This window comes from Pseudopipra pipra, unplaced genomic scaffold (genome assembly GCF_036250125.1).
Source record: "Pseudopipra pipra isolate bDixPip1 unplaced genomic scaffold, bDixPip1.hap1 HAP1_SCAFFOLD_69, whole genome shotgun sequence".
Taxonomy (NCBI): Eukaryota; Metazoa; Chordata; class Aves; order Passeriformes; family Pipridae; genus Pseudopipra; species Pseudopipra pipra.
The window spans coordinates 112,498-138,244 of NW_026991183.1; the positions used below are offsets into that span (position 1 = coordinate 112,498).

General features: G+C 56.6%; 2 long non-coding RNA genes across 3 annotated transcripts; both read right to left on the bottom strand.

Annotated features, from left to right (window-relative positions):
• Window positions 1–16,498: 16,498 nt before the first annotated feature.
• Window positions 16,499–20,492, bottom strand: LOC135408859 (uncharacterized). Of its 2 annotated transcripts, none has more exons than XR_010427889.1 (3): window positions 20,389–20,492; window positions 18,182–19,905; window positions 16,499–16,895 (listed from the first exon to the last, which is right to left on the bottom strand). It is a non-coding gene; the product is annotated as an uncharacterized LOC135408859 (long non-coding RNA). The 2 variants fall into 2 exon arrangements; XR_010427888.1 differs by having other exon boundaries at window positions 16,500–16,895; window positions 18,227–19,905.
• A 617-nt stretch (window positions 20,493–21,109) lies between these two features.
• Window positions 21,110–24,132, bottom strand: LOC135408861 (uncharacterized). The gene is made up of 3 exons (XR_010427891.1): window positions 23,992–24,132; window positions 21,711–21,793; window positions 21,110–21,259 (listed from the first exon to the last, which is right to left on the bottom strand). It is a non-coding gene; the product is annotated as an uncharacterized LOC135408861 (long non-coding RNA).
• Between the last annotated feature and the right edge of the window lie 1,615 nt (window positions 24,133–25,747).

The following is a 25,747-nucleotide window of genomic DNA, read 5'->3' on the forward strand; positions in this document are numbered from 1 at the left end:
GGACTGGGAGGACAGGTGGCACTGGGCTAGGACTGGGGGAACTGGGGAGGGAGCAGGGAGGGACTGCGAGGGGGCTGGGAAGGGAACTGGGATGGTACTGGGATGGGAATGGGATGCATGGGAGAAAGGAGCGGAATGCACTGGGGAGGGACTGGGAGCAACGGGAAAGCCACTGCAGGGACTGGGATTGGACTGGGGAGGGACTGCAAGAGGACTGTGACAGGACTGGGGAGTGGGCCTGGGATGGGACTGGGATGCACAGGGGAAAAGAACTGGGATGCCCTGGGGAGGGACTGAGGTCACGGGAGGGCTGGGGATGGGTCAGGGGCACTGGGGAGGGAACTGGGATGGGACTTGGATGTTCTAGGGAGGGAGTGGGATGCATTGGGGAAAAGGACTGACATGCACTGGGAGGGACTGGGGCAGTGGGGAGGCATGGGGGCATTGGGGGAATTTGGGCTGGGAGTGGGGACATTGGGGTGGGACTGGGGCAGTGGGGAGGCATGGGGGCATTGGGGGAATTTGGGCTGGGAGTGGGGACACTGGGGTGGGACTGAGATTTTCGGGGGGCGGGGGGGGGGGGGGACTTGGAGCAGTGGGATGGGACTGGGGGTCATTGGGGAGGGACTGGGGAACCGTGGGACTGGGGGCACTGGAATAGGAGTGAGATGCACTGGGGAGGGACTGGGCCGGGACTGAGGGCACTGGAGAGGCCCTGGGGGCACTTGGGGGAACTGGGCTGGGACTGGGATTCTCTGGGGAGGGACTGGAGGCACTGGGATAGGACTGAGAGGCACTGGGGAGGCACTAGGGCACACTGGGCCACCACTGGGATGGGACTGGGATCACTGGGGAGGGAATTGGAATGGGACTGGGGGCAGTGGGAAGGGACTGGGATGGAACTGGGCAAACTGGGGAAGGACTGGGTTGCACTGCAGGAGGACACTTGGGAAGGAATGGGTGCGCTGGCTTGCACTGAGAGAAGTTGCAAGGGACTGGGATGAGAGTGGGGGCACTGGGGTGGGACTGGGAGCACTGGTGGCACTGGGCTAAGACTGGGGGAACTGGGGAGGGAGCAGGGAGGGACTGCGAAGTGACTGGGATGGGAATGGGATGCACAGGGAAAAGGAGCACAACGCATTGGGGAGGGACTGGGGGCAGTGGGGACGGACTGGGATGGGACTGGGGACACTTCAAGGGGGTTGGATGCACTGGGTGCGACTAGGGGCACTGGGCTGAGACTAGGGGCACTGGAGAGGGACTGGGGGTAGTAGGGAGGGACTGGGATGGGACTGAGGGCACTGGAGATGCTCCCTGCCTCACCCCAGTGCCCCCATTCTCATCCCAGTCCCTTCCCACTTCTCTCAGTGCAAGCCAGCGCACCCATTCCTTCCCAAGTGTCCTCCTGCAGTGCAACCCAGTCCTTCCCCAGTTTGCCCAGTTCCATCCCAGTCCCTTCCCACTGCCCTCAGGCCCATCCCAATTCCCTCCCTGGTGATTCCAGTCCCATCCCAGTGGTGGCCCAGTGTGTCCTAGTGCCTCCCCAGTGCCTCTCAGTCCTATCCCAGTGCCTCCAGTCCCTCCCCAGAGAATCCCAGTCCCAGCCCAGTTCCGCCAAGTGCCCCGAGGGCCTCTTCAGTGCCCTCAATTGTACTGGGAAGGGACTGGGGAGGGACTGGGAATCACTTAGGAGGGACTGGGATGGGACTAGGCAAACTGGGGAAGGACTGGGTTGCACTGCAAAAGGACACTTGGGAGGGAAAGGAGGTGGTGGGTTGCAGTGGGGGAAGTAGGGAGAGACTGGGATGGGAGTGGGGACACTGGGGTGGGACTGGGAGGACAGGTGGCACTGGGCTAGGACTGGAGGAACTGGGGAGGGAGCAGGGAGGGAGCAGGGAAGGGAACTGGGATGGTACTGGGATGGGAATGGCATGCATGGGAGAAAGGAGCGGAATGCACTGGGGAGGGACTGGGAACAACGGGAAAGCCACTGCAGGGACTGGGATTGGACTGGGAAGGGACTGCAAGAGGACTGTGATAGGACTGGGGAGTGGGGCTGGGATGGGACGGGGATGCACAGGGGGAAAGAACCGGGATGCCCTGGGGAGGGACTGAGGTCACGGGAGGGCTGGGGATGGGTCAGGGGCACTGGGGAGGGAACTGGGATGGGACTTGGATGTTCTAGGAAGGGAGTGGGATGCATCGGGGAGAAGGACTGGCATGCACTGGGAGGGACTGGGGCAGTGGGGAGGGATGGGGATGGGACTGGGGGCAGTGGAGAGGGACTGGGGGCACTGGGGGAATTTGGGCTGGGAGTGGGGACACTGGGGTGGGACTGAGATTTTCGGAGGGGTGAGGGGGACTGGGAGCAGTGGGATGGGACTGGGGGTCATTGGGGAGGGACTGGGATGGGACTGGGAGCACTGGGAAAGGGACTGCAGGGACTGGGATAGGACTGGGAACGGACTGCAAGGGGACTGTGAGAGGACTGGGGAGGGGACTGGAGAGCGTGCCTGGGATGGGCCTGAGAATCTCTGGGGAGGGACTGGGACCACTGGGATGGGACTGCTGTGACTGGGATGGGATGCAGTTGTACTGGGAAGGGACTGGGGAGGGACTGGGAATCACTTAGGAGGGACTGGGATGGGACTAGGCAAACTGGGGAAGGACTGGGTTGCACTGCAAAAGGACACTTGGGAGGGAAAGGAGGTGGTGGGTTGCAGTGGGGGAAGTGGGGAGAGACTGGGATGAGAGTGGGGGCACTGGGGTGGGACTGGGAGGACAGGTGGCACTGGGCTAGGACTGGGGGAACTGGGGAGGGAGCAGGGAGGGACTGCGAGGGGGCTGGGAAGGGAACTGGGATGCACAGGGAAAAGGAGCACAATGAACTGGGGAGGGACTGGGATGGGACTGGGGACACTTCAAGGGAGTTGGATGCACTGGGCTGAGACTAGGGGCACTGGAGCGGGACTGGGGGGAGTAGGGAGGGACTGGGATGGGACTGAGGGCACTGGAGATGGACTGGGGAGAACTGGGCTGGCACTGGGGGCGCTGGAGTGCAACTGGGATTCTCAAGGGAGGGACTGGGGGAAGTGGGATGGGACAGGGGTCATTGGGGAGGGATTGGGGACAGTGGGACTACAGGCACTGGGATGGGACTGAGCTGCGCTGGGTGGGCACAGGGATGGGACTGAGGTCACTGGGGAGGGAACTGGGATGGGACTGGGAGCACTGGGAAAGGGACTGGGAAGGGACTGCAAGAGGACTGTGACAGGACTGGGGAGTGGGCCTGGGATGGGACTGGGATGCACAGGGGGAAAGAACCGGGATGCCCTGGGGAGGGACTGAGGTCACGGGAGGGCTGGGGATGGGTCAGGGGCACTGGGGAGGGAACTGGGATGGGACTTGGATGTTCTAGGGAGGGAGTGGGATGCATCGGGGAAAGGGACTGGCATGCACTGGGAGGGACTGGGGGCAGTGGGGAGGGATGGGGATGGGACTGGGGGCAGTGGAGAGGGACTGGGGGCACTGGGGGGATTTGGGCTGGGAGTGGGGACACTGGGGTGGGACTGAGATTTTCGGGGGGGTGAGGGGGACTGGGAGCAGTGGGATGGGACTGGGGGTCATTGGGGAGGGACTGGGATGGGACTGAGAGCACTGGGAAAGGGACTGCAGGGACTGGGATAGGACTGGGAAGGGACTGCGAGCGGACTGTGAGAGGACTGGGGAGGGGACTGGAGAGCGTGCCTGGGATGGGCCTGAGAATCTCTGGGGAGAGACTGGGACCACTGGGATGGGACTGCTGTGACTGGGATGGGATGCAGTTGTACTGGGAAGGGACTGGGGAGGGACTGGGAATCACTTAGGAGGGACCGGGATGGGACTAGGCAAACTGGGGAAGGACTGGGTTGCACTGCGAGAGCACACTTGGGAGGGAAAGGAGGTGGTGGGTTGCAGTGGGGGAAGTGGGGAGACACTGGGATGAGAGTGGGGGCACTGGGGTGGGACTGGGAGCACTGGTGGCACTGGGCTAGGACTGGGGGAACTGGGGAGGGAGCAGGGAGGGACTGCGAGGGGGCTGGGAAGGGAACTGGGATGGTACTGGAATGGGAATGGGATGCATGGGAGAAAGGAGCGGAATGCACTGGGGAGGGACTGGGAGCAACGGGAAAGCCACTGCGGGGACTGGGATTGGACTGGGAAGGGACTGCAAGAGGACTGTGACAGGACTGGGGAGTGGGCCTGGGATGGGACTGGGATGCACAGGTGTAAAGAACCGGGATGACCTGGGGAGGGACTGAGGTCACGGGAGGGCTGGGGATGGGTCAGGGGCACTGGGGAGGGAACTGGGATGGGACTTGGAAGTTCTAGGGAGGGAGTGGGATGCATCGGGGAAAAGGACTGACATGCACTGGGAGGGACTGGGGCAGTGGGGAGGGATGGGGATGGGAGTGGGGACACTGGAGAGGGACTGGGGGCACTGGGGGGATTTGGGCTGGGAGTGGGGACACTGGGGTGGGACTGAGATTTTCGGGGGGGTGAGGGGGACTGGGAGCACTGGGATGGGACTGGGGGTCATTGGGGAGGGACTGGGGTGGGACTGGGAGCACTGGGAAAGGGACTGCAGGGACTGGGATAGGACTGGGAACGGACTGCGAGGGGACTGTGAGAGGACTGGGGAGGGGACTGGAGAGCGTGCCTGGGATGGGCCTGAGAATCTCTGGGGAAGGACTGGGACCACTGGGATGGGACTGCTGTGACTGGGATGGGATGCAGTTGTACGGGGAAGGGACTGGGGAGGGACTGGGAATCACTTAGGAGGGACCGGGATGGGACTAGGCAAACTGGGGAAGGACTGGATTGCACTGCGAGAGCACACTTGGGAAGGGAAAGGAGGTGGTGGGTTGCAGTGGGGGAAGTGGGGAGAGACTGGGATGAGAGTGGGGGCACTGGGGTGGGACTGGGAGGACAGGTGGCACTGGGCTAGGACTGGGGGAACTGGGGAGGGAGCAGGGAGGGACTGCGAAGTGACTGGGATGGGAATGGGATGCACAGGGAAAAGGAGCACAATGAACTGGGGAGGGACTGGGATGGGACTGGGGACACTTCAAGGGAGTTGGATGCACTGGGCTGAGACTAGGGGCACTGGAGCGGGACTGGGGGGAGTAGGGAGGGACTGGGATGGGACTGAGGGCACTGGAGATGGACTGGGGAAAACTGGGCTGGCACTGGAGGCGCTGGAGTGCAACTGGGATTCTCAAGGGAGGGACTGGGGGAAGTGGGATGGGACAGGGGACATTGGGGAGGGATTGGGGACAGTGGGACTACAGGCACTGGGATGGGACTGAGCTGCGCTGGGTGGGCACAGGGATGGGACTGAGGTCACTGGGGAGGGAACTGGGATGGGACTGGGAGCACTGGGAAAGGGACTGGGAAGGGACTGCAAGAGGACTGTGACAGGACTGGGGAGTGGGCCTGGGATGGGACTGGGATGCACAGGGGGAAAGAACCGGGATGCCCTGGGGAGGGACTGAGGTTACGGGAGGGCTGGGGATGGGTCAGGGGCACTGGGGAGGGAACTGGGATGGGACTTGGATGTTCTAGGGAGGGAGTGGGATGCATTGGGGAAAAGGACTGACATGCACTGGGAGGGACTGGGGCAGTGGGGAGGGATGGGGGAATTGGGGGGATTTGGGCTGGGAGTGGGGACACTGGGGTGGGACTGAGATTTTCGGGGGGCGGGGGGTGGGACTGGGAGCAGTGGGATGGGACTGGGGGTCATTGGGGAGGGACTGGGATGGGACTGGGGGCACTGGGATAGGAGTGAGATGCACTGGGGAGGGACTGGGCCGGGACTGAGGGCACTGGAGAGGCCCAGGGGGCACTTGGGGTACTGGGCTGGGACGGGGATTCTCTGGAGAGGGACTGGAGGCCCTGGGATAGGACTGAGAGGCACTGGGGACACACTGTGGCACCATTGGGATGGGACTGGGATCACTGGGGAGGGAATTGGAATGGGCCTGAGGGCAGTGGGAAGGGACTGGGATGGAACTGGGCAAACTGGGGAAGGACTGGGTTGCACTGCAGAAGGACACTTGGGAAGGAATGGGTGCGCTGGCTTGCACTGAGAGAAGTTGCAAGGGACTGGGATGAGAGTGGGGGCACTGGGGTGGGACTGGGAGCACTGGTGGCACTGGGCTAGGACTGGGGGAACTGGGGAGGGAGCAGGGAGGGACTGCGAAGTGACTGGGATGGGAATGGGATGCACAGGGAAAAGGAGCACAATGAACTGGGGAGGGACTGGGATGGGACTGGGGACACTTCAAGGGAGTTGGATGCACTGGGCTGAGACTAGGGGCACTGGAGCGGGACTGAAGGGAGTAGGGAGGGACTGGGATGGGACTGAGGGCACTGGAGATGGACTGGGGAGAACTGGGCTGGCACTGGGGGCACTGGACTGCAACTGGGATTCTCAGGGGAGGGACTGGGGGAAGTGGGATGGGACAGGGGTCATTGGGAAGGGATTGGGGACAGTGGAACTACAGGCACTGGGATGGGACTGCGATGCACTGGGTGGGCACTGGGATGGGACTGAGGTCACTGGGGAGGGAACTGGGATGGGACTGGGAGCACTGGGAAAGGGACTGCAGGGACTGGGATAGGACTGGGAAGGGACTGCAAGGGGACTGTGAGAGGACTGGGGAGGGGACTGGAGAGCGTGCCTGGGATGGGCCTGAGAATCTCTGGGGAGGGACTGGGACAACTGGGATGGGGCGCAGATGTACTGGGAAGGGACTGGGGAGGGACTGGGATTTGATTGGAAGCACTGGGGAGGGACTAGGCATCATTTAGGAGGGACTGGGATGGGACTGGGGAGGGACTGGGGTCACTGATGATGGCTCTTTAATGCACTTGGGAGGGACTGGGAGCACTGGGATGCAGTGGGGAAGGACTGGAGGTACTTGGATGGGACTGAGAGAACTAGGATGGCACTGAGGGCACTGGGGAGGTACCAGGGGCACTGGGTTGGGACTGGGCTGGACTGGGGGCACTTGGGAGCAAGTGGGATCACTGGGAAGGGAACTGGGATGGGACTGAGGCCACTGGAGAGGGACTGCAATGGGTTTGAGGCAACTTTGGAAGGACTGGGAGCACTGGGGAGGTTCTGGAGGGAACTGCACAGGGAGCTTGGTTGGACTGAGGGTACTAGGGATGGACTGGGATGGGACTGGGGTGTAGTGGGAGCAATTGGCAAGAATTGGAGGCACTGGGGAAGGAACAGGGAGGGGACTGGCTGCACTGGGATGGGGTTTGGAGTACTTGGGAGAAACTGGGAAGGACTCAGGAGGGACTGAGGACAGTGGGGAGGGACTGGGGACAGTAGGAAGGGACTGGAAAGGTGAAATTGAAACAGACTCACCTGAGTCACAGTCTAAGAAGTCCTGCTACAGCTCCTGAGTCGGAACAACAGCCAAGGGGCCTCAGCCCAGTCCCTGGCCCCTCCTCCCCCTCATTGTTAACACCTGGGCCTTCCCCATAGAACAGCTGACTCTACCCAGTACTCCCAGTTCCCTCCAATGGCTTGCAATAGAATTACTAGACTCCCCAGAGTGCACAAAAATACAATCCCAATCCCACAGTAATTTCTACTCAAAACCAACAGTACCTGACCAAAGCATCCAGTCCATATTCTAGACCCCAGCTCTATCCCAGCCCCTCAGTGATTTTAGCTTGAGACCCACAAGCTTTATTGCACTGCCAGCTCTGCTCTCTCAGAAGCAGCTCCAAATCTTGCAGGATCTTCATATTGGCTCCATCTCTGTGACTTTTCAGCTCCAATCTCACACTCCCATTCCCAGTCCCCCAATTACTCCTCCAGCCCCACAAACCCTAGCCCAATTCAAAACTCACAAACCCAGCACTAGACTAATTTAACCTCTCCTAGCCCAGTACATGTTCCTGCCCATCAATCACTAGTCCACAGCCGCACAGGCTTTTAAACAACGGTGCCAGTCCCTATCCGAGCTCCAGACACTCTCCCAGCTCCAGAGATGCAATCCTAGCACTATACTGACTTCAGCCCCAGCCTCCCTGTCCGCATTCCCAATTTACAATCCCAATTCCAACCACACAGGGATTTTAGCAACGGTGCCACAGGCCCTATCTCACAGTGATTGCTCTGATTACTGCCCAAGTGTTACAGTCCCAAGCCCAAACCCTGTCCCTACCCCAGCCCCTCAGTGATTTCAGTTCAAGACCCACAAGCTTTATTGCACTGCCAGCTCTGCTCTCTCAGCAGTAGCTCTGCATCTTGCCAGCACCGCCACGGGAAGCTGCTCCAGGTTCTCACTGTAGGATCTTCAGCTTGGCTCCAGCTCTGTGACTTTCCAGCTCCACCCTCACACTCCCAAACCCAGTCCCCCAGGTGCTCCTCCAGCCCCAAAATTCCTATCCCAATTCCAAAATCACAAGCCCAGCCCTATACGAATTTCAGCTCTACCCGCCCAGTCCACATTCCCAATTTACAATCCCATTTCCAGCTGCATAGAGATTTCAGCAACGGTGCCACAGGCCCTATCACCTCCCCACACGGATGCCTGCCCAAGTGTTACAGTCCCAAGCCCAAACCCTGTCCCTACCCCAGCCCCTCAGTGATTTCAGCTCGAGACCCACAAGCTTTATTGCACTGCCAGCTCTGCTCTCTCAGCAGTAGCTCTGCATCTTGCCAGCGCCGCCACGGGAAGCTGCTCCAGGTTCTCACTGCAGGATCTTCAGCTTGGCTCCAGCTCTGCGACTTTCCAGCTCCACCCTCACACTCCCAAACCCAGTCCCCCAGGTGCTCCTCCAGCCCCAAAATTCCTATCCCAATACCAAAGACACAAGCACAGCACTAGACTGATTTCAGCTCTCCCACCCAATCCACGTTCCCACCCATCAATCCCTATATCACACACACAGCCATTGCAGCGACGGTGCCACAGGCCCTATCTCACAATGATTGCTCTGATTACTGCCCCAAGTGTTACAGTCCCAAGCCCACACCCTGTCCCTACCCCAGCCCCTCAGTGATTTCAGCTCGAGACCCACAAGCTTTATTGCACTGCCAGCTCTGCTCTCTCAGCAGTAGCTCTGCATCTTGCCAGCGCTGCCTCAGGAAGCTGCTCCAGGTTCTCACTGCAGGATCTTCAGCTTGGCTCCAGCTCTGTGACTTTCCAGCTCCACCCTCACACTCCCAGTCCTAGTCCCCCAGGTGCTCCTCCAGCTCCACAAACCCGATCCCAATTCAAAAATCACAAGCCCAGCACTATACTGACTTCAGCTCTACCCACCCAATCCACGTTCCCGCCCATTAATCCCTATTCCACAGCCCCTCAGGGATTTCAGCGAACGTGCCACAGGCCCTATCTGAGCTCCAGACACCCTCCCAGCTCCACAGATGCAATCCAACCACTATGCTGATTTCAGCCCCAGCCTCTCAGTCCACATTCCCAATTATAATCCCAATTCCACAGCCACACAGAGATTTCAGCAACAGTGCCACAGGCCCTATCTCCTCCCAACACGGATTCCTGCCCAAGTGTTACTGTCCCAAGCCCAAACCCTGTCCCTACCCCAGCCCCTCAGTGATTTCAGCTCGAGACCCACAAGCTTTATTGCACTGCCAGCTCTGCTCTCTCAGCAGTAGCTCTGCATCTTGCCAGCGCCGCCTCAGGAAGCTGCTCCAGGTTCTCACTGCAGGATCTTCAGCTTGGCTCCAGCTCTGTGACTTTCCAGCTCCACCCTCACACTCCCAAACCCAGTCCCCCAGGTGCTCCTCCAGCCCCAAAATTCCTATCCCAATTCCAAAATCACAAGCCCAGCCCTATACAAATTTCAGCTCTACCCGCCCAGTCCACATTCCCAATTTACAATCCCATTTCCAGCTGCATAGAGATTTCAGCAACGGTGCCACAGGCCCTATCACCTCCCCACACGGATTCCTGCCCAAGTGTTACAGTCCCAAGCCCAAACCCTGTCCCTACCCCAGCCCCTCAGTGATTTCAGCTCGAGACCCACAAGCTTTATTGCACTGCCAGCTCTGCTCTCTCAGCAGTAGCTCTGCATCTTGCCAGCGCCGCCACAGGAAGCTGCTCCAGGTTCTCACTGCAGGATCTTCAGCTTGGCTCCAGCTCTGTGACTTTCCAGCTCCCACCTCACACTCCCAGTCCTAGTCCCCCAGGTGCTCCTCCAACCCCAAAATTCCTATCCCAATACCAAAGACCCAAGCACAGCACTAGACTGATTTCAGCTCTCCCACCCAATCCACGTTCCCACCCATCAATCCCTATATCAGACACACAGCCATTGCAGCGACGGTGCCACAGGCCCTATCTCACAATGATTGCTCTGATTACTGCCCCAAGTGTTACAGTCCCAAGCCCAAACCCTGTCCCTACCCCAGCCCCTCAGTGATTTCAGCTCGAGACCCACAAGCTTTATTGCACTGCCAGCTCTGCTCTCTCAGCAGTAGCTCTGCATCTTGCCAGCGCCGCCTCAGGAAGCTGCTCCAGGTTCTCACTGCAGGATCTTCAGCTTGGCTCCAGCTCTGTGACTTTCCAGCTCCACCCTCACACTCCCAAACCCAGTCCCCCAGGTGCTCCTCCAGCTCCACAAACCCGATCCCAATTCAAAAATCACAAGCCCAGCACTATACTGACTTCAGCTCTACCCACCCAATCCACGTTCCCGCCCATTAATCCCTATTCCACAGCCCCTCAGGGATTTCAGCGAACGTGCCACAGGCCCTATCTGAGCTCCAGACACCCTCCCAGCTCCACAGATGCAATCCAACCACTATGCTGATTTCAGCCCCAGCCTCTCAGTCCACATTCCCAATTATAATCCCAATTCCACAGCCACACAGAGATTTCAGCAACAGTGCCACAGGCCCTATCTCCTCCCAACACGGATTCCTGCCCAAGTGTTACAGTCCCAAGCCCAAACCCTGTCCCTACCCCAGCCCCTCAGTGATTTCAGCTCGAGACCCACAAGCTTTATTGCACTGCCAGCTCTGCTCTCTCAGCAGTAGCTCTGCATCTTGCCAGCGCCGCCACGGGAAGCTGCTCCAGGTTCTCACTGCAGGATCTTCAGCTTGGCTCCAGCTCTGCGACTTTCCAGCTCCACCCTCACACTCCCAAACCCAGTCCCCCAGGTGCTCCTCCAGCCCCAAAATTCCTATCCCAATACCAAAGACACAAGCACAGCACTAGACTGATTTCAGCTCTCCCACCCAATCCACGTTCCCACCCATCAATCCCTATATCACACACACAGCCATTGCAGCGACGGTGCCACAGGCCCTATCTCACAATGATTGCTCTGATTACTGCCCCAAGTGTTACAGTCCCAAGCCCACACCCTGTCCCTACCCCAGCCCCTCAGTGATTTCAGCTCGAGACCCACAAGCTTTATTGCACTGCCAGCTCTGCTCTCTCAGCAGTAGCTCTGCATCTTGCCAGCGCTGCCTCAGGAAGCTGCTCCAGGTTCTCACTGCAGGATCTTCAGCTTGGCTCCAGCTCTGTGACTTTCCAGCTCCACCCTCACACTCCCAGTCCTAGTCCCCCAGGTGCTCCTCCAGCTCCACAAACCCGATCCCAATTCAAAAATCACAAGCCCAGCACTATACTGACTTCAGCTCTACCCACCCAATCCACGTTCCCGCCCATTAATCCCTATTCCACAGCCCCTCAGGGATTTCAGCGAACGTGCCACAGGCCCTATCTGAGCTCCAGACACCCTCCCAGCTCCACAGATGCAATCCAACCACTATGCTGATTTCAGCCCCAGCCTCTCAGTCCACATTCCCAATTATAATCCCAATTCCACAGCCACACAGAGATTTCAGCAACAGTGCCACAGGCCCTATCTCCTCCCAACACGGATTCCTGCCCAAGTGTTACTGTCCCAAGCCCAAACCCTGTCCCTACCCCAGCCCCTCAGTGATTTCAGCTCGAGACCCACAAGCTTTATTGCACTGCCAGCTCTGCTCTCTCAGCAGTAGCTCTGCATCTTGCCAGCGCCGCCTCAGGAAGCTGCTCCAGGTTCTCACTGCAGGATCTTCAGCTTGGCTCCAGCTCTGTGACTTTCCAGCTCCACCCTCACACTCCCAAACCCAGTCCCCCAGGTGCTCCTCCAGCCCCAAAATTCCTATCCCAATTCCAAAATCACAAGCCCAGCCCTATACAAATTTCAGCTCTACCCGCCCAGTCCACATTCCCAATTTACAATCCCATTTCCAGCTGCATAGAGATTTCAGCAACGGTGCCACAGGCCCTATCACCTCCCCACACGGATTCCTGCCCAAGTGTTACAGTCCCAAGCCCAAACCCTGTCCCTACCCCAGCCCCTCAGTGATTTCAGCTCGAGACCCACAAGCTTTATTGCACTGCCAGCTCTGCTCTCTCAGCAGTAGCTCTGCATCTTGCCAGCGCCGCCACAGGAAGCTGCTCCAGGTTCTCACTGCAGGATCTTCAGCTTGGCTCCAGCTCTGTGACTTTCCAGCTCCCACCTCACACTCCCAGTCCTAGTCCCCCAGGTGCTCCTCCAACCCCAAAATTCCTATCCCAATACCAAAGACCCAAGCACAGCACTAGACTGATTTCAGCTCTCCCACCCAATCCACGTTCCCACCCATCAATCCCTATATCAGACACACAGCCATTGCAGCGACGGTGCCACAGGCCCTATCTCACAATGATTGCTCTGATTACTGCCCCAAGTGTTACAGTCCCAAGCCCAAACCCTGTCCCTACCCCAGCCCCTCAGTGATTTCAGCTCGAGACCCACAAGCTTTATTGCACTGCCAGCTCTGCTCTCTCAGCAGTAGCTCTGCATCTTGCCAGCGCCGCCTCAGGAAGCTGCTCCAGGTTCTCACTGCAGGATCTTCAGCTTGGCTCCAGCTCTGTGACTTTCCAGCTCCACCCTCACACTCCCAAACCCAGTCCCCCAGGTGCTCCTCCAGCTCCACAAACCCGATCCCAATTCAAAAATCACAAGCCCAGCACTATACTGACTTCAGCTCTACCCACCCAATCCACGTTCCCGCCCATTAATCCCTATTCCACAGCCCCTCAGGGATTTCAGCGAACGTGCCACAGGCCCTATCTGAGCTCCAGACACCCTCCCAGCTCCACAGATGCAATCCAACCACTATGCTGATTTCAGCCCCAGCCTCTCAGTCCACATTCCCAATTATAATCCCAATTCCACAGCCACACAGAGATTTCAGCAACAGTGCCACAGGCCCTATCTCCTCCCAACACGGATTCCTGCCCAAGTGTTACAGTCCCAAGCCCAAACCCTGTCCCTACCCCAGCCCCTCAGTGATTTCAGCTCGAGACCCACAAGCTTTATTGCACTGCCAGCTCTGCTCTCTCAGCAGTAGCTCTGCATCTTGCCAGCGCCGCCACGGGAAGCTGCTCCAGGTTCTCACTGCAGGATCTTCAGCTTGGCTCCAGCTCTGCGACTTTCCAGCTCCACCCTCACACTCCCAAACCCAGTCCCCCAGGTGCTCCTCCAGCCCCAAAATTCCTATCCCAATACCAAAGACACAAGCACAGCACTAGACTGATTTCAGCTCTCCCACCCAATCCACGTTCCCACCCATCAATCCCTATATCACACACACAGCCATTGCAGCGACGGTGCCACAGGCCCTATCTCACAATGATTGCTCTGATTACTGCCCCAAGTGTTACAGTCCCAAGCCCACACCCTGTCCCTACCCCAGCCCCTCAGTGATTTCAGCTCGAGACCCACAAGCTTTATTGCACTGCCAGCTCTGCTCTCTCAGCAGTAGCTCTGCATCTTGCCAGCGCTGCCTCAGGAAGCTGCTCCAGGTTCTCACTGCAGGATCTTCAGCTTGGCTCCAGCTCTGTGACTTTCCAGCTCCACCCTCACACTCCCAGTCCTAGTCCCCCAGGTGCTCCTCCAGCTCCACAAACCCGATCCCAATTCAAAAATCACAAGCCCAGCACTATACTGACTTCAGCTCTACCCACCCAATCCACGTTCCCGCCCATTAATCCCTATTCCACAGCCCCTCAGGGATTTCAGCGAACGTGCCACAGGCCCTATCTGAGCTCCAGACACCCTCCCAGCTCCACAGATGCAATCCAACCACTATGCTGATTTCAGCCCCAGCCTCTCAGTCCACATTCCCAATTATAATCCCAATTCCACAGCCACACAGAGATTTCAGCAACAGTGCCACAGGCCCTATCTCCTCCCAACACGGATTCCTGCCCAAGTGTTACAGTCCCAAGCCCAAACCCTGTCCCTACCCCAGCCCCTCAGTGATTTCAGCTCGAGACCCACAAGCTTTATTGCACTGCCAGCTCTGCTCTCTCAGCAGTAGCTCTGCATCTTGCCAGCGCCGCCTCAGGAAGCTGCTCCAGGTTCTCACTGCAGGATCTTCAGCTTGGCTCCAGCTCTGTGACTTTCCAGCTCCACCCTCACACTCCCAAACCCAGTCCCCCAGGTGCTCCTCCAGCCCCAAAATTCCTATCCCAATTCCAAAATCACAAGCCCAGCCCTATACAAATTTCAGCTCTACCCGCCCAATCCACGTTCCCACCCATCAATCCCTATATCAGACACACAGCCACTGCAGCAACGGTGCCACAGGCCCTATCTCACAATGATTGCTCTGATTACTGCCCCAAGTGTTACAGTCCCAAGCCCAAACCCTGTCCCTACCCCAGCCCCTCAGTGATTTCAGCTCGAGACCCACAAGCTTTATTGCACTGCCAGCTCTGCTCTCTCAGCAGTAGCTCTGCATCTTGCCAGCGCCGCCACGGGAAGCTGCTCCAGGTTCTCACTGCAGGATCTTCAGCTTGGCTCCAGCTCTGTGACTTTCCAGCTCCACCCTCACACTCCCAAACCCAGTCCCCCAGGTGCTCCTCCAGCCCCAAAATTCCTATCCCAATACCAAAGACACAAGCACAGCACTAGACTGATTTCAGCTCTCCCACCCAATCCACGTTCCCACCCATCAATCCCTATATCACACACACAGCCATTGCAGCGACGGTGCCACAGGCCCTATCTCACAATGATTGCTCTGATTACTGCCCCAAGTGTTACAGTCCCAAGCCCACACCCTGTCCCTACCCCAGCCCCTCAGTGATTTCAGCTCGAGACCCACAAGCTTTATTGCACTGCCAGCTCTGCTCTCTCAGCAGTAGCTCTGCATCTTGCCAGCGCTGCCTCAGGAAGCTGCTCCAGGTTCTCACTGCAGGATCTTCAGCTTGGCTCCAGCTCTGTGACTTTCCAGCTCCACCCTCACACTCCCAGTCCTAGTCCCCCAGGTGCTCCTCCAGCTCCACAAACCCGATCCCAATTCAAAAATCACAAGCCCAGCACTATACTGACTTCAGCTCTACCCACCCAATCCACGTTCCCGCCCATTAATCCCTATTCCACAGCCCCTCAGGGATTTCAGCGAACGTGCCACAGGCCCTATCTGAGCTCCAGACACCCTCCCAGCTCCACAGATGCAATCCAACCACTATGCTGATTTCAGCCCCAGCCTCTCAGTCCACATTCCCAATTATAATCCCAATTCCACAGCCACACAGAGATTTCAGCAACAGTGCCACAGGCCCTATCTCCTCCCAACACGGATTCCTGCCCAAGTGTTACTGTCCCAAGCCCAAACCCTGTCCCTACCCCAGCCCCTCAGTGATTTCAGCTCGAGACCCACAAGCTTTATTGCACTGCCAGCTCTGCTCTCTCAGCAGTAGCTCTGCATCTTGCCAGCGCCGCCTCAGGAAGCTGCTCCAGGTTCTCACTGCAGGATCTTCAGCTTGGCTCCAGCTCTGTGACTTTCCAGCTCCACCCTCACACTCCCAAACCCAGTCCCCCAGGTGCTCCTCCAGCCCCAAAATTCCTATCCCAATTCCAAAATCACAAGCCCAGCCCTATACAAATTTCAGCTCTACCCGCCCAGTCCACATTCCCAATTTACAATCCCATTTCCAGCTGCATAGAGATTTCAGCAACGGTGCCACAGGCCCTATCACCTCCCCACACGGATTCCTGCCCAAGTGTTACAGTCCCAAGCCCAAACCCTGTCCCTACCCCAGCCCCTCAGTGATTTCAGCTCGAGACCCACAAGCTTTATTGCACTGCCAGCTCTGCTCTCTCAGCAGTAGCTCTGCATCTTGCCAGCGCCGCCTCAGGAAGCTGCTCCAGGTTCTCACTGCAGGATCTTCAGCTTGGCTCCAGCTCTGTGACTTTCCAGCTCCACCCTCACACTCCCAAACCCAGTCCCCCAGGTGCTCCTCCAACCCCACAAACCCGATCCCAACTCCAAAGGCCAGATCTTTGCCCTAGACTGATTTCAGCTCTTCCCCCCCAGTCCATGTTCCTGCCCATCAATCCCTATTCCACAGACACACAGATGTTTGTGCGACGGTGCCAGTCCCTGTCTCAATCCTACAGTGATTTCTACTGCAGTGCCACAGTCCCTATCCCTGCTCAACAGTCCCTTTCCGAGCACCACTCTCCCTATCCCATACCCAGACCCACAACCTTTATTTCTCTGCCAGCTCTGCTGTCAGCTCCCGGTAAAGCTGCTGCACGTTCCAATCCTAGCATCTTTCTTTTTTTAAAGGTCTGAGTTTTCCACCCCAGCTCTCAAGCCCACATTCCAGGCCAGGCCTGACTATTTTTATCCCAGCTCCATCCCTGCAGTACTTATGCCAGGTCCATGCTCCCTAATCCAGCCCCACCCTTGTTCTGCCCACAGTCCTACCGTCTTTATGTCTCCACCAGCTCTGCTGCCTGAGCTCCACGTTCTCAGCTTTCTGCTGCCTCTGCCTAAATCTGCTCCTGGGTATCTCTGCAGGCCCGGGCTGTTGACAAGGTCACAAATCAGTCTTTGTCGTTCACTTAAATATCTCTAGGAGCTGTCCCACCCATCCCAACGGGAACAGCAACAAAACAATAGAATAAACAATCAAGTAGTCAAAGATGAAAATAAAAGTAAAATAAAATTATAATAGAATGAAACATCTTTTATTACTTTTCTTTGTAACAATACTTTCAATACCAGCCCCACTGAGAGGCTGCATCCTAGTCCTTCTGGTTCGGGGGAGCACCCCTGAGCATGGGCTGCTCCCCCACTGAGCACTGACCAAAGCTGGCCGGCACAGCTGCCCGGGACACCGCCTGCCCAACGCCCTGCCTCGGCAGCTGTGGGGGACCGACCCCGGCTCCCCCTGGATCGGCAGCCGAGGGGGTGCTGCCTCATGGCTCCCCACCGCTCCCTGGAGCGGCAGCCGCGAGGGTCCCACCCTGGCTCACCGCCGCTCCTCGGCCCGGCGGCCGCGCCGATCCCGGGCCGGCTCCCGCCGCTCCAGCGCCGCCCCCAGCCCCGCCGCCGAACTGCCCCCAGCGCCCCCCGCCCACGCCGTTTATAGCCCGCGGCCCGCACGGCCCCGCCCCCCTCGTGCCAGCCCAGCCAATCCCAGCGTCCGGCAGCGTCCGGCCCCGCCAATCCCCGCCTGCCCGTTCCCGCCCTGCCCGTCCCCAAGAACCCCGCTGTCCCCTCAGGCCCCGCTCCCAGGGGCTGCTCCGCTTCCGCCCGCTGCCCGCCTCCCTCCCCTTCTCCCGGGAGAACTCCGGGACGGGACGGGACCGCGGACCTCCCACCCGCCCTTTCAACAGCGCCTGCGGGCACCGCGGCAGCGCAGGCGCGGCTCCGCCGGATCCCGAAGCAAAGGCGCCGAGACCGGCGCCTGAGGGGAACGCGGGGGACGAGGTGGAGAGGGGGGCGGCTCCGCGCCGCGGCTGAGCGAGCAGAGCTTGCCCGACCGCGGCCCCGTTGAAAGGGCCGCTGCCGCTCCCGCCCCCTCCCCGCCTCCCGGAAGAACTCCCAGACGGGACGTGAGCGCGGAGCTGTGCCACCCGCCCTCCCTGGTCCCAACAGGGCCTGTCGGGGGCTGCGGCAGCGCAGGCGCGGCTCCGAAAGCAAAGGCGCCGGCACCTACAGCGCCTGAGGGGAACGTGGGGAAGGGGGGCGGCGCCGCGCCGCGGCTGAGCGGGCACAGCTTACGGGACCGCGGCCCCATTGAAAGGGCAGGCTACGATTGGACGGAGCGGAGAAAAGCGGGCTGGGAGTGGCGGGCCGGGATCGGACCTGCACGTCGGGAGCGGCAGCCGCGGGAGTCCCGCCCCAGCTCACCGCCGATCTCGTCCCGGCTCCCGCCGCTCCAGCGCCGCTTCCACCTCCGCCGCCGAACTGCCCCCCCCCCGCTTCCCCCTCCGCTATTTATAGCCCGCGGCCCGCACGGCCCCGCCCCCCTCGTGCCAGCCCAGCCAATCCCCGCCCGCCCGTTCCCGAGAACCCCGCTGGTCCCGCAGGCCCCGCTCCCGGAGCCCCTCCCGCCCGCTCCCCGCCTCCCTCTCCTTCTCCTGGGAGAGCTCCCGGACGGGACGTGACCGCGGAGCTCCCACCGCCCTTCCGTGGTCCCAGCAGCGCCTGAGGGGAACGGGGGGACGGTGCCGCTCGGAGGGGCCGCGCCGCGGCTGAGCGGGCAGAGCTTGGGGGACCGCTGCCGGATTGAAAAGGCGGGCTGTGATTGGACGGCGCCGAGAAAGGCGGCCCGGGATTGGCGGGCCAGACTCTGCCTCGGGCCCGGATTGGCGGGGCTTGGAGCCGGCGGGGTGGCGGGAGGTGCTCGGGTGGTCAGGAGGAGGGACTAGGGCCGTGTCGGAGGCGCCCTTCCCGCGGGTCCGTGGCCGTCCCGGGTCCCGCTCCCGGGACCCCGTCCCCTGCCCCGCCCCTTGGTCGGGCTGCACCCCCGGGGTCCCGGCCCCAAGGCCCCTGCAGAGCCCCTCGGGGAGCCCCCCACCGGCACACGGGGCGGTTCCGGATCGCGAAGGCGGACTGTGCGGCATGGGGGACCGTGGAGCAGCGGCGACGTGGTGGGCCGGGAGTCGGCGGCGGGGAGCGGGGAGGACGCAGAGCGGCAGTGCGCCTCTGACCGCCTCTCCCCACGCAGCAGTTCTGCTTCTACGGGGACTTAGACTGCCCCGACTGGGTGCTGGCTGAGATCAGCTCCCTGGCCGAAATCTTTTAAGTGCCCGCCCCCACCCCCATCCCCCTGCCTGCCCCAGGCCCGCTGCCCACCCTCCTTCTCCTGCGCAGTCCCCGCTGCTGCTGAAGTTCAGCGCTATTTCAGTACTTGTTCTACTTGTGTTTCTGAAAAAAAGCTAGAATCAGGATAGCCAAAGCAACATAGAAAGTCTATTCCATCTTCAGCTACATTACAGGGCAAAGGAAATAAGTGATCCTACCCATCAGTGGAACAGGGAAAGAATGAAGATTAAGTCTGTGAGCTATAGAAGAGAAAAATCACACTGTAACAACTTAGAAGATTGCTCCAAGACCACAGTCACAGGAAAAGGGAAGAGAGCCAGGGGCAGAAACTGTAAGGCCAAAAAGATGATGGACACATCTGTGCATCAATCAGGTTCAGAGGTCACTGCATGCCCCAAGCCTAACGAGTTCTCTGGTTTATGTGTGTTATACACCTATTAATTACTTGAATAGAAAATTTACAATTGAACTTTCACAAAGGTTACAGAGTGATATCCCTGCACTGACCATTGCAGCTGAGCTTCTGCTACAGATTCTGACACGTCAGGTGACTGAATGTTTGCTTGTTTTCTAGGCTCTCCTTACAGTCCATCCAGGACATGAAATATAGAGGGGATTTCTTGAGAGGCAGCTTTTAGACCTCATTCCCTTACCTTCGTGGTCAATGCCATCAGCGTCACTCTCCCTCTCTTCTTGCTCTTCATCGAGAGTTCCTCATGTTAGTATTAGCTCAGAGGGACCCATTGCAGAAGCATCAGGTCCTTGAAGGGAACAGAAACGGCTGTACACAAACCAGCTTGCTAAAGGTAAGGGAGCGTGTGCACTGACAACTTCTGTCTGCACAGAAACCCAGCAATGAACACCTGCTCTAAGGGGACAGAAAGCTGCTTGTGGATCCCAGACACAGGACAGACTCCATCAGCACCTACTCGCCTCATCTAAGGAACAGTGCAGCCAACAGCAGAGCTTTCTCATATTCTGATCTGACTGTTTCGCCTTTTCTAAAGTATTTCATTATTTCTAGTAGGTCCACTGCTTTAGCTACACAGTGGGGTTTCTTCCAAACCTGTGACTGACACAGGACGAGCTGAGTGTGACCAATCCCACAGGAACTAAAGCCCTGCTCCTCTAACATGGAGCTGCTTTCACATTTCTGCTGTGAGGACAAAGAAGCACTGTACTACTTCACAAGGCAAACTCTTCAGAAAACTTCTGCAGTAAACTTTATCTTCCTGGGGAGGTACCTGCCAGTGTGCTGCCCTGCACACACACGCTGCCCATGTCCTTCCACAAGTGTTCCAGCTGCTCTCTCTTTTGTTTATTTTGAGCTTTCTCCCGTAGACAAAGATTTACATGTGGATTCTGAGAACATTTAAAACATCAGGAGAAGAGAAACCTCACCCAAACCCAGCAGCCTGTCCCCCAGTCAGAGAGCAGAAGTCACTACGCAGGTCTTACATTTCAACTCAGGTTACACAGAACTTCTGACTAAGCATGGAAAGCAACCTCCAGTCAGGTGGGATTCTAGGACGTTTTCAGCAGCGCCGGGAAGCCAAACTCTGTGTAGCTGTGCCTGCAGAGAACTGTCCTTTGGACAGCCAGAACTCAAGGTGAGCAGAGCTACTGATTTTGGCACTGCAATTCAGTCTTTCTTACTAAGTCAAACTAGTACTCTTCACTGGTGCAGGAAGATACAGGGATAGTCTCAACAAATCCCTTTGGAAATTTATTTTTAAGAACTCTCTGTCCATCTGAATGGAAGACACAATCTTATTTCCCAATCATTTTCACACAATTAGCTCAAATACTAGCACTAAACCAGTGAGCAACATCTGTTTTACAAAATCTTTAGTTTTGTAAAGATATGCTCCACCACATCTAGGAAAAAAAAGGCAAATGGTGGACTCCTTCAGGACAGGAGTTTTCCCACAGTGAGTACGACTAGTAAATGAAATGTTAGACCCTCTCAACATAAAGGCAATTGTGTGCACAAAAGTGACCCAAGATACACTGTTCAGGTGTAAAACAGCTAAAAACACTTACCAGTGTTTTTCTCAGGCGCTCGTATTCTGGCCGATACTCTCTGAAAAGGTGAATAAAGGGAGTGCATTCAGTCTGAAAAACACATGATTTGTATTGCATAAGGATCATCCTGGAGGCTTCTTTTTACTCACAAAAAAAAGTTTTCTCTAGGCTTTCATGTTTGAGAGACATTTCAGAAAGACAGTACTTTTTTCCCCAGATTTGGATTCTGAAACCAATGGATGCAAAATCAATGAACATACTTCATTAAAACAGCAACAATTCAAAACTTGGTATGGAACTACAAGAAAAAAATTACTTCACCGACTTGCTGGCACAGATAGCTTTTACTTTTTCACGGAACAGCACAAAAATTCATCTCTGAATAGTTCCTTTTTACTGCTGCTTTTTATGCTGATACTGGACACCCTAAGCTACCTTGGCTATGGCAACTGTACACTCCTTCAAATCAAAGGAGCAGACTCATGAATCAGGACCTTCAGGAAGTGGTCACTGGGTCGCGGACCAGAAGTTATCCCCTTACCTCTCCTATTCATCTACAGCTTTAGAAAGCTGGGTAAAAATCTCCCCCAGTCCTGTGCCAAACACTGCAGAAACACCAACCACCTGGAAAAGAGAACACACCAGAACTAGAGAGTAACTGAGCCAGATTTTTAATACAGAAAAAAACCAAAATAAAAACAAACAAACAAACAATCCCCCACAACGACAACAAAAAAAATCAACACCACCGAAAAACCCAACAACAACAAACTACTAATCTAAACCTAACAACACCCATTTAATCAGCACAGTGGCCTAAGAGTGGGCAGTAACACTTCTGCTTCTGTCCAGCCCGCTTTCAAACTCTTCCTCCACTTGCTGTTCATGTTTGTTACTTCTGCTTTTTGGTTGTCGGTGATTTTGTGTTTGGTGAGTTGTTGGGGCATTTTGGGGGGCGTTTCTTTGGGGAAGGAGGTTTGTTTGGTATTTTGTAACACTGTAGGGCAATTCAAAAGAAAGGTCAAGTCTTTCTGCTGTTTACTTGTTTATTGTTAATAACCCAAGTTCTCATTCTGCATCTAGGGTTATACGTGGTTAGCAAGTATCAGTGTACTAGAATTAAAGTGCAAAAGAGACAACAAGAACTGACCTTTTGGCTCTGAAATAGTCTAATAGTCTAACTTTTTATTTAGCCAAAGCACATTTAAAAGGTCCCCAGAACAGCAAGAGAGGGAGAATTTAATCAGTTGCTATGACAATACATTCAAAATGCACATCTACTTTCTAATTTCAACTTGTCTCTCATTACACTTCTGGCCATTTGTTCTGCTTGTATTAAATCAATTCTCTAAAAATACCTTGAATTAAGACTATTACCAGCCAGAATCCTACACCCTCTAACGAAAATTCTCCCTCTTTTTCATAGGCAAGACAGTCTCAACTACTGACTTCCAAATGGAAGACCTTTCCCAACACAGCCTTGCATTTGATCATTAATACAGTAAATATGCAGACAGCTCTCCAAAGGATTTTAAGCATTAAGGCCAGGCGCTGTGCCAATATATATAAATATTTATACTTTCCCTGCACTTCAGTACAAGCTGCCTTTTACTCCGTAATCCTCCTCATATGACCTGCTCTCCATCCAGTGCTCCAACAGTCCTGACAGGCAGATAAACATGACCTGATCAGCAAATAAGGAACAGGAAGTATGTTAGTTCTGTATATGGGACCACTACAATCCCTTTTGAAATTCTGTATATTGTTCCACATAGGACACTCACAATAGTTTTGGTTTGGCTCTGTTATCATTATCTACATGAATGGAATCATTTCGTTCCTGTAATATCCACACAGCCGAGAAGGCTTGCTTTTTCTTTAGTAAAAGCTGATGACAAACACAATCAGCTAAAACCTTTAGCACAGACTATGGGATCATTAACAGCCTCCAGTGTATACTGTTGTCAGAGAAACAATTAATTTGTCCTCTCAAAACCTGGTTGAGTGGAATAACAATCTTCTTCTTGCACAAGCAAATATAAAGGGTTTTTTTGTTCATTTATTTGCTTTGGAGATTCTTTCCCTTCTTCCTATGCAGTACATTGCCCAACTGTACTTGACACTTTCAGAACAAGGAAAATTACCTCAGGTGGGAAATGCTGCAGCAAAGAACACTGCCTCTTACCAGCCTATCTGAGCTTTCATCTTGTGATTAATCACAGTTCAATATTAAATTATTCAGGCTGCCATTCAGTGTGACAAGCTGCAGTGTAACAAGCTGCAGCGTGACCTCAACACAGGTCATCAACAGATTACAGTTCCAAAGGGCAGTGCAAAGCCCCTTTACAGAAGGACAGAATGGTGGGGGTTGGACAATACCTCTGGAGATCATCTAGTCCAGTCTCTCCTGCTCAAAAAGCGGGATTAGGCAGAAGAGGTTGCTCACAACTTTGCCTGAGCAAAAGTGTTTTAAGCATCTCCAGGGATGGAGACTCCACAATTTCTCTGGACCAGTCCAGAGGAGAACTTCTTAAGTTATTGTTTTCAGTGGGAAGGTAGGGACAGAAACAAGCGATCCCAAAACTTCAAACTCATCCCCACAGCGGTCCAGAGCAGCTCGAGACCAGGCTCCTGCCTTCCCAGGGCCAGGCTCTTCTCTCTGCCAGGCACCCACCAGCCGGGCACTGCCCTGCCCGGCGGCCCCGAGCGCTTCAGGCGCCGGCCCGGCCAACGCCTCGCTCTGCGCGGGCGCCGCTTCCAAAATCACTACCCAAGAGACACAGCAATCAAAGCAGAGGGACTGCACTCCCAGCTTTTCTTACCTGCAGGCACACACAGCACAGCACGTTGGACATAAAAGCCACAGGGTTAGTCCTGCCAGAGGCGTCCGGCACACCCACGGCGACCGAAGGAAAACAGGGAGCCTGGGAACACGGAGTAAAAGACACCTTAATTAGGACTACACTGAGCACTAGCCAGGTCATTCCCACAGACAGCTTCACCGTCCAGTCACACAAAAAGCACTGACCTACCAGGGCCCCAGTTAGGATGGCTCCTGACGCTGACACCTCCCTTTGCCCCGGGGGATCAAGAAGAACATCCCTGGGAAGAAGTCACCCCCAACAACAAAAAGGCAAAATTAGTGAAGCACGGGGTCCTCTTCTGACTAGATTGCCACCAGCATTCAATAGCAAATGCCACGACTATTCTGTTACAGACGAGAAAACCCTGTTCTCCCAAACAAACAGCGAGGAGATTTATGGGCACGCCTGGAAATTTCCTGGGAGGAACTTTTTGTAACTAAGGAGCAGGTGCTGTCTTGAGTTGAAGGCGTCAATTTGACAGACACTTAGCACAGCAAACTCTTCAGCAGAGCAATTAATTGCTGCCTATTTGAACAGCAGGGGAGAGAAAATGACAGTCGAAGGGAAGACAAGAAAAGCAGAACTGCAATCAGCAGCCTTTTCTTCCATCTCTCCCGAGAAGGTCTAGTTTGTCTGTTCTAATAATTCTATGCCCTTTTCTACAGGAAACTTAGACCAAGGCTGAAAAAACAACTAGAAAACACGGAGAGAAGCTTTTTAGAATTTCACGTGATTTTCCCAAACCGATCCCAGAAAAGCAGAACTCGGTAGAATGTACTCACCTCGAGGCCTTTGGTCTTTTTTTCCATAAGCTTCGTCACCTGATTGAAAAAGCAGAGTAGACTCGGTATTTAGGCTCACAACAGGAAAACTTCCCCTTCGTTTCCTCAAAGAAACTACATTAATCTGCACAGCTGCAGGCGCGTCTCCAGCTGTTAAAGCCTTTCAGCTTTTCAGAGGGTGAGAATGCCCTGCTAGGGAAGGCTGAAAAATGCTCGGAGCCTGCACAGGTCAAAGAGCCCCTCGATTTTGTCTGTGTTCCAGTCCCTGGCTAAAGAAAGGGCAGAACAAGCGCAGCTGTTGCTTGCCTTTTCCCTCAGAGGTTTTGCCAGGCGCCGGGCCAGCCCGGGCGCTCCGGGGGAAGGCCGGCAGCGCCCAAACCCCGCCGCTTTCCCGGGGGCGTCGCTTGCGAGAGCGCCCCCGAGCGCCGGGCCCCGCCTCACAGTCGCCGCCTGGCGGACACGGCCGGGAGCGGCACTGCAGCCGCGCGCGGCGCCGCAGCCGCGCGCCCCCCCCCACCCCTTGGCGAGACCCGCGGCGCCTTTCGCGAGTACGGGCCTTTGTTCCCTAAAACCTGCCCTTGCCTAGGAAAAGCTGAGCAATTCACAGAGTTGCTGTTTCCAGCCCAGCTTCCCAAAGGATTTCTCTCTCCCGGCAGCACAGACAGGGGCCCCGAGGCAGCGCAGACCCTCCCCGCGGGGGAGGGGGGGGCGCAATGCCAGGGCACATCCGAACCCGGCCCTGCGGCGGCACGCAGGTGCAAGTTTCTCCGCAGAGGCGAGAAACTTGCCTGTCGCTTCCCCTGCCTGCGGTCGCCGATGGCCGCGGGAGAGGCAGAAGAGCGGCCGCGCCCCCCCGCCGCGCCCCCCCACCGCCGCGCCCCCCCACCGCCGCGCCCCCCCACAGCGCCCAGGTTACCCCGGGGACGATCTCC